This window comes from Sinocyclocheilus anshuiensis, unplaced genomic scaffold (genome assembly GCF_001515605.1).
Source record: "Sinocyclocheilus anshuiensis isolate Anshui unplaced genomic scaffold, SAMN03320099.WGS_v1.1 scaffold923, whole genome shotgun sequence".
In the NCBI taxonomy this organism is placed as follows: domain Eukaryota; kingdom Metazoa; phylum Chordata; class Actinopteri; order Cypriniformes; family Cyprinidae; genus Sinocyclocheilus; species Sinocyclocheilus anshuiensis.
Window position 1 is genome coordinate 1083726 of NW_015544138.1, and position 9440 is coordinate 1093165.

General features: G+C 36.7%; 1 protein-coding gene across 1 annotated transcript in view; it reads right to left on the reverse strand.

Annotated features, from left to right (window-relative positions):
* gramd2ab (GRAM domain containing 2Ab) overlaps window positions 1–9440 on the reverse strand; it is a 52560-nt gene that overhangs the window by 42136 nt on the left and 984 nt on the right. The gene's annotated exons all lie outside the window — the stretch shown is intronic.

Below are 9440 nucleotides of genomic sequence, written 5' to 3' on the forward strand. Positions count from 1 at the left end.
TGGCTATAGCCTTATACCAGGAACCAGACCAGCGATGAGCATGGCCAAAATAGCCTTAAAATATTTTACATGTCCTTTTCGCCCACGCAGCTTTTTATCAAATGCAAGTAAACTTTTGAAACATTTAAATTAGCATTATTTTATATTTTATTAAATTATTTTACAGCATTATTAAATATAGCATTATTTATTATTCCAAAAATAATGCTAATTTAAATGTTTCAAAAGTTTACTTGCATTTGATAATATGATGTCATGCATCCCACAAGCTGTTAAATGTTACAGTCATACACATTACATGATTCATTGATATTCGGCTGTCTTTCATTTTATATATAAAAATGCAATTACAATTCCTAACCGCTAGATGGCAATTGTAGCCCTACTGAGACATGACTACTGGCAACGCGAGACATGGGAGTTAGAGATCAGTGTTGTGTTTTGAATTTTTTTTACTAAGCACTAAGTTTACTTGTCGGAGAGCAGCGGGCAAACAACAAACGATAAAGGACATTCCTACTTGGTCTTGTAAGTATCTGTGTTTTCGTTTTGACGTGTTCATTATTTATCTATATTATTTGTTATCATGTTTAGGAACCGTGACATTTTAGTGAAGGAAGCAGATCGTAGTTGATCGTGATCCGTGACTAGGCCCACGGTTCAGCACGCATGTGTTCAGAATTTAATAGAGTAAAAGTTTTATCATTTGTACATGTTTACAAACGCAAGCGCAAGAAGAGGCGAAAGAGCAAACAACAGAACAAACACAGCTTTGACAAAGATTAATCCATATTAATTTATACAGTGAACACACTCAGAAGAATTGGAGAAACTGAGGAGTTTCAACATCTGGAAAAGATCGGGAGCAATGGTAAAAAACAAAAAACCTCTCCAAAGCAACATTTCCTCACTAAAGCTCTCATCTTTGACAAAGTCCATCATTTATTTTAATTATTATATTGAATTTATGACTGAACAATGGCTTGTTAGATACAGAGAGAGCATGAGCTAATTGAATAGAATATCTTTGTCATTGTACAAGTACAATAAGATTTATTTTGAAACTTCCAAATTGATAGTAAAGCTTAAGAATACAAATAATTTAAAATGGCAATATAAAATTATCAATTGTAAAAAGTTTGCAGCAGTATTAAAATAGAGCAAATAGCTCAGATGTGCAATGCAGCATTAAAACCTAAACAGTACAAACAGAAAACATAATGAAATAAAACGGTAGGGGGTGAATTTATTATTCCATGTACATTTGAGGTTAATGTGTGTACTGGGCTACTTTTGTAGTTAACTTTGTCCGCAATTGTTAACCACCTCAATCTGTATTATATTTGAAGGTTTTAAAAAAATTCCCTCATGTCCAAATCAACATGAAGGGGGGTGGTCCGCTGCAGAAAGCGGCATTTGAAAAGACTGAATTAAAGTAAAAAATTGTCAAGCTTTTCTTGTGCTTTTTTTTTTCTTATTTGGCAGATGCTCTGATGACCAGCTTCCCGGCAGCAACAGAGCTGGACTTGAGGAATGCAGTTGGGAAGCATTTTAAACAAGAAATAAAACCAATAATTAATCATTTCCTTTAAGTTCACTGTTGGTTGTTTTATTTGTTAAAAGTAAACCAACAAAAGGGTTCATCTTTTTTTTTATGTTGTCATTTATCCGTAATGTTTTAATGTTATGTGTGATAACATGCTCTTGATTTGTATTAGATTTTTTTTCTTTTAAATATCTTAAGTTATTTTAAGTATTTATTTTTTCAATTTTATATTTTTATTATCTTAAGTTGTTAAAAATTTCAGATTTTTTTATCATAATATTTATATTTAAGTGTATTGTATTTATAAAATTTTATTTGGTCATTAATTCTTTTGTATTTTTATCATTTTGTATTGTCTTAAGCTTAAGTTGTTAAAAATGTTATTTTTCTTAATAAAAGCTGTATATTGAATTTGTTTGGATGGATTGCCATTTTGTCGTCTATTAGACATATATATGTAGTCATTTAATAGCGGTCTAATAGCCTTGTTTTAGCCTAGACGTCTGGGCTGTTTTAGACGGCTAATAGACGTCTTTTAAACACAAAATTGCTTGCTGGGAAGCAGCCATGACAAACAGGTCAGGTGACCCTTGTGTTTTTGTTCCTGTCAGAAGGGAAAAGAGGAGTGAAACTGTCATGTGACCTCAGACGTTTTTGATGTAGAGGTCTGCACGGGACTGTTTTTTTAGTCCCGCTCCCGCAAGGTTCTATTCCGCACCCACCCGCTCCCGCTATATATTCACTCTTTGTTCACCCGCTGTCCGCTTAGAATAATTTTCTTCCCGACCCGACTGTTCCCGCTAAATTTAGATCTCGTTTCCAGAATCTCACATTTAAATTTCCGCTACTGAAAGAAAGAGAGATAGGCTGACAAATAAAAGTGTAGTCTGCACAAAATTGTATGTTATTTTATTCGTCTTGTCAAGAGTCTTGAATTTATTGACTCTGACTTGAATTTATATGAATTATCTTAAGACACAAAATTCGTTTAATATTTTATCCAACACAGTAGGAAAAAAAAGTGTAAAGCCCCGTTCACACCAAGAACGATAACTATAAAGATAACGATATTAGCGTCCACACCAGCGAACGATATCGTCTGTGTATTCTAAGCGCACGCGCGTCTGCCACTTTCAATTCTTGAGCTCGTTATAGCAGGATGGATTTTGATTGGCTGTCAATGTTTCTATCGTTCATCAGCTGGAAAAAATCGTTCTGAAAATGATTCCAACGATATCGTTTCTCTGTGCCTTTATCGTTATAGTTGTAGTGTGGACTCTGCTATTCTTTAATATTGAGAACGATTTTTAGAACTATATCTTTATCGTTATCTTTATAGTTATCGTGCTTGGTGTGAACGGGCCTTACGAGAAAATAAAAATGTTGTACAAAAATTGTATTTCTTATTTTTATGCGTCTTGTCAGGATACAATTCATTTAACATTGACAACACAATAGGGAAAAAGTGTCGCAGAGAGAAAAAAATTAAAATGTAGATTGTACAACAATAGCCTTTTAGCTATTTTTATTCGTCTTGTCAAAATACTAAATTCGTTTGACATTTTTCCGTTAACACAGTAGGAAAAGTGTCGCAGAGAACATTAAATACAACATTTTTCATTTAAAATTATAGGCTAAGCAAAATATAAACAAAACCGAGTTGAACGTCCTTCAAGGACAGCGCATCCACACTTTGCTCCATCCTTATTCTGCTCTGTCACTCATCGACAACCTGCCTGTTCTGTCTGAGGGCCGTATATTTACCACAGGTACAGCCTGCTCTGAGCACATGCTGCGCACAGACCCCGCAAATAAAACGCGTGACGTTAAAGCATGCGTGCATAACAGTCCTGAGCACAAACTGTACCGGTGGTCAATAAGAATAAAGCGCAGATATGCTGTTCTAAATGGATGTTGGGAACGGGATATTGTTAGACCGCCCGCTCCCGCTCAAATTACACCAGAGTTACCGACCGCTACTGCCTTTTATTCGGGAATTTAATCCCGCGGTGCAAAAAATCCAGTCGGGTCCTGCGGTGCAGACCTCTACTTTGATGTCACTGATCAGTCTTCAGTCAGGTGAGAGATTCAACGTGAGACATTCACATCACCATAGAAACAGGCTTAGAGAAGGTCACATGACCATGTTTGTGGAGTCACACACGCGTTTCAGGTAAACGAAAGACCATCACATCTTCACATGGAGTGGAGAGATGCTCTGCAGTGTTTTCAATCGGGACGGATGCAGAAACACACGAGCAACGAGAGCTGAGCTGAAGCTGAAGCCCGTGACTGTCTCCATGACTCCATCATTATCTATTAAGATGCCTTCTAATGCATCCGCTCAACATACACTAACAATACAAGAAAGAGTAAGCTCATATTTCAGAAACAAAAGAACAAAATGAGAAACTACACAGATATTGTAAAATTGAAGAAAATTTTATTTGTAGAATATTGAAGTGTATTTTAGGACAATTTAAACGGAATGTAATGGTAATTAAACACATTTTCCTAACAAATTCCCATCACTGTTAAGTGGAAAAAAATTTTATTTTAGAAATAAGTTTTATTTGTAAAAATAACGCTATTAAAATAATTATATTTTATTATAAATAATTTTTTAGATCTAGTTTTGGCACATGCACACACACAAATCTCAAAATTAAAACTAAAAATATTATTATTACTTAAAACATTAATAATATTTTAAACTCTTATTTTAGCATCATCAAGGTTTTTATTTTTATATATTTTTGTATTTTTGTATTTTAATTCATTTTGTTGTGTTTTTGTCGTTGGTGGGCCGTCAGGGCCAGCAAAGCCTTCTCTGCTGGCCTAAACACTATCAGAATCACTGACTTAGTTTTAATATACTTTTCCATGAATGTGTATTAAATTATTTCCAATTGTCTATTCTCTTCATTTCATAGCTTTTCTCTTGGTTGCGCTGCTTCCAGTAGTGTATGTTTTTATTAGAGCTTTTATCCAATCATATTTCAGCAACCGTGTTGCCAAGGTCAAAGAAATCTGCCCAAGGCCTTCAGAATCAACAGTGCAGGCGTCTTAAAATCAATGGCAATGAAACCATTGCTTTAACCAATCAGATTTCATGTTGGCAGCACCAGGGCCATCTAACAGGCTTACGATAACGTCAGCATTTTCTCGTCCTTTGACTGGATGGTCAGAGAGTGTACTAGTCAAAGCTAGCAAACAGCATCACTGTAAATCATTTTTGTTTTCACAGTATTATTACTGTTTCTCAGGTTTCCTACCGTATATGCTGTGTACAGTGCGTTATTGTAGATTTTCAGTGCATTCTGAAAAATATTCGCCTTCTGTAAATCTAAATACTAAAGTACTAAATGACCGCGAAAAACAACCACACACCTCCTCGGCACCAGCTGTCTGAAAGACTCGTGAAGATGAAAAACCACTGAAGTATGGTAGGTTAAATTTAATTTTTTTACTCTTTTTTTTTTTTAAATCGCTTTATGGGAGACTCGTGAAGACGAAAAGCAGTAAGAGTTTGTTAAAATGTTAAGTCAACTTTAAAACACATGTAATCGCCTTATTTGTTTTATACCAATGTTATCTGTAAGGCCTAAATACGTTTGAGTGAATAAATGTCTGTAAGAACATCGGGCGGACTGTATTTGTGTTATTTTGTTAGGTTAATGCTTCAGCTAGAGATGATGTGCGTTGCGCAGTTGCGGCAACTTGTTAATTGGGTTTCTTGCTTTAGTAATAGCATTCATTCTCGCTACATGATACCGGTCTGTGATGCAATGCCCTGTTATACTGCATTTCTGTGTAATATTTATGGTTTCTATAGCCGTGGCATCATTATGATGGTAGATTAATTCACGTAGGACGCCACTGAAGGCCTAGGTGTGAAATGCACGGCCCACCACTGATATATATATATAAGTGACATTTTTAATGTAACAGTAGATATAGTACACAGAGATTAAAACATGTTTACACCTACAACACACTGAAAAGACAAAAAAAAGAAAAGTTGATACCTGTCGTTTATCTTAATATTTTGGTCAGTCTGAGGGTCGTACATGAACCTCATGAGCTGTAGGTGCAGGATAGGAGGGAAGGTCAGGAACTTTACACCCTTCTCTGCATCCTGGAAGACACATGAACAATAAATAGTCAAAACTCCAGTAAAATGGACGAAAATTACAAAAATTAAAATACGGATGAGCCATAAGAAGCCGCGGTCACATCAGCAAGACTTTAACAAATTTTTAAGTAGGTCCATTGTACACTGTCAATTAGGGTTGGGCGATGTCTACAAATTTGGCATCGGACGATGTCTACAATGAATGGACGATGACATCGGCAGGGGCGGGGTCGAGCGGGCGGGGGGTTGTGCCCGAAGCGTGAATTATAAGGGAAAACAACTAACGATTCCTAACACTGTCTACACCGGATGCGAGCGGCGCAACAAAATACTATAGAACCACTGATCTATAACAGAGATTCATAGATCAGTCAAGAGAACTCATTATAATCAGTAATGCTGTCTACACTGGATGCGGCGCGGCACTGCGTGGCACGACAAATCCCCCGAAAGTAAACTGCTGCCGCTTTCTATTTATGATGTGCTAACACAAATTTCATGTGCCGGCTCAACATCGTGATGTCTATCAGTCATCGGCGATGGACGATGGCATCATCTATCGGCCCAACCCTATTATGTAATACAGTAAAGTAAGGCTAAAAACATTATAGCAATGACAATTATATAGGGAAATGTGTTTAATTGTCATGAAAATATGTAACAATGCAAAAAACACATTAAAACAGGCTTCATTTACTTTATGCAAACTATCATTTGGGATGAAATGTGTTGTTGTGAAATTAACCCACATTGCCAAAATGTGAAAACTTTTACAAAATGTCCTATTAGATTGCAATGTCTCTTGCATCATTTGCTTAGCTCTGTAAATCAGATCCTGTGAAACCAGGCAGTGAAAGGATTCAAGTAACGAATGTGAACAAAGATGCCCTGTTTCTGTAAAAAACTTCCTCTAAACTCAGGTCTGTTTGGGGGGTTTTCACACAGAGGTTTACAGTGTTGTCTGAACGAATCTTCTGTTCATTCTGCTTCTCCCTTTCATTTCACACAAACTAAAATAAACTACAGACAAGAAATGCATAATGCTTCAGGTTAACTTACATAACAAACAACACTGAAAACATCAGTGTAGGATTTACTTTGAAACAGTTTCGCTCAGAAATTGCCAGCAAATTTCACAAATAACTACACAGATACCACACTGAATTAAACGTAAAGCTTTTAAGTAGAAAGAAAGACTGAAATGGCATTTTCTTGTAAAACACACGAGCCCTCCTGCACGTACAACATGACTTAACAGTGACCAGACAGAACATGCAAACTGTTAGAAGGCGACATCTGGGCATAAAACACACACCAGAAAGATGTCGGAAGTTCCATAGCATGAATTGGAAATAATGCAAATGTAAGAAAATCTCCACTCCCAACACATTCCACATCTCTGCATTAGAGAGCGATGCTCGACCTGTATCTACATGACTGCCATGACTAACACTCTATTATTAATATAACTCAACACGAGCTTGCATAAATAACCCACAATGCCTTAAGAGGAGAAGGAGGCAAAACTCAGAATGATGAGACGTCTGGCAGAGGATGCAAAGATTCATGTCTGAAAGAGCGGCAGTTGCAGAGTGACACAAGTAAGTCACATCTGCAGTAAAAATACAGTGACTCAATCGCAATGGTGCCTGCAAACCTCTCTCAGAACCAACAAACCAATGTTTTCACTTTCTTTGAGAGCCATTCAATGAAACTACCACGCATGCAAGCACGCATATCACACATACACGCAAAAAAGCATATCATGCATGCGTGCAAGCACACATATCACACATGTAAGCATTTATATCATGCATGCAAGCACATATCATGCAGGTAAGCATGCATATCATGCATGTATGCAAGCAAGCATGCACGCATATTAGAACGCATTTCGTGCATGCATATCACGCACACATGCAAGTCATGCATGTAAGCATGCATATCACTCATGTAAGCACACATATCATGCTTGTAAAAACATATATATCACACATGCATGCAAGCACACAAGCATGCATATCATGCATGAAAGCACTCCTATCACGTATGCAATCGCATATATCACGCATGTAAGCACTCACATTATGTATGCAAGCAAGCATATCACGCATACATGCAATCACACATATCATGCTCTTCTATGGTTATCTGTTGAGGCTGATATACTCTCTGATTAACTCGCAGTTCCTGCACATTCTCTGATGCATTCAGCAGTGGTGCTCATGCAGGTCTGAATCTGATTCAACATACAACAAGACTTGGTATGCTTCCAAAAGCATTTATGTAGATGCATGTGTTTCTCAACGCAAACACTTATGACATTTGCTTTTGCAATTGGAGCCAAGCCTCACTGTTTGACTTCCAGCATAGACAGAAGCCGAGCTGACCGCAAAACCATTCACTCCACATTCACTGCAACAACATAATGAGTGTTTCACTTCAAACGCCATGTGTACACAGCACACACTTCACCACACATCAATCATATTCTGAGCACCATTAACCTATTGTCTAATGTAATAATATCAGGTTTTTAATATATGCTAATTATAGCCATAATACACAAGGGTGTGTGTGTTTACATGTTTAAGCTCTCGCTATAAGCATCAGGACTGTCATCGGCACTTAGTGCCACTAGAAACCCTTTTCAGCCGAGTCCACGTCACAGGAAAAACGAACAGTCTGCTTTTTCTGTTCAAGGTTATGCAACTTATGCCAAAACAAACACCATTACAGTCAATGCAAAGGGCTTGGTGTATTTTTATGGGTATAGATAGTCTATTTAATGACAATTGTAGATGACCGCAGAGGGCTGAAAACCCAAAAGACACACAGACTTTAACACAAAAGAGCTGCGGATCATTAAATTACTTTCCTCCACTCTCCTTAAGTTACCGGTTGCCGTTTAACCCTTCCAAACACAACAAGAAATGCATTCAACTCAATAAATTGGTTGTTGGGAATGTTTGTAGTATTTTCTCTATGCAAGTTAACGTCTCCATGAAAGAAAACACAACTTAACCAAATATCTTGGCAGTCGTTATAAAATAATATCAAACAAGCTCTATTCTGATATTTCATAAAGTATCAAACAAAATACTTAAACAACAGCAACAGTTTGTTTACCAATAACTCTCTTTAACCCTTTGATGCATGACATTTACAGTGGACAGTCCAATATTAAACCTTTCAGACTGTCCTCTTCATATTTGTATTTTTATTTATTGTTTGACAGCATCCAAAATGGGCAACAAAATTAGTCATTTTTACCTTTTACTTCAGAAGACTGATGTATACTTACAAAGAAAGCATCAAACAGTACCATGGTACTACAATGTCATGGTATTCTTGAGGTAAATAGATTTTAGTACCACAGTCCTGAATCAGGACATTGTAATTACGCATGTAAAAAAAAAATAATAATAATAACAATTTTAGTTGATAGTTTTGAAGTAAAACACTGAGAATTTTGTGTCTTTCTTATCGAATAATTCCAGCATATTAAAGGGTTAATAACATTAGCGATTGTTACCCTGTTGAAAAAACCAGCATATGCTGGTTAGGTATGTTTTGACGCTGGGATGCTGGTTTAAGCTGGTCCTTTGCTGGTTTAAGCTGGTCAAAGATGGTCCTTTGCTGGTTTATGCTGGTCCTTTGCTGGTTTATGCTGGTTCTTTGCTGGTTAAAGATGGTCCTTTGCTGGTTTATGCTGGTTCTTTGCTGGTTAAAGATGGTCCTTTGCTGGTTTATGCTGGT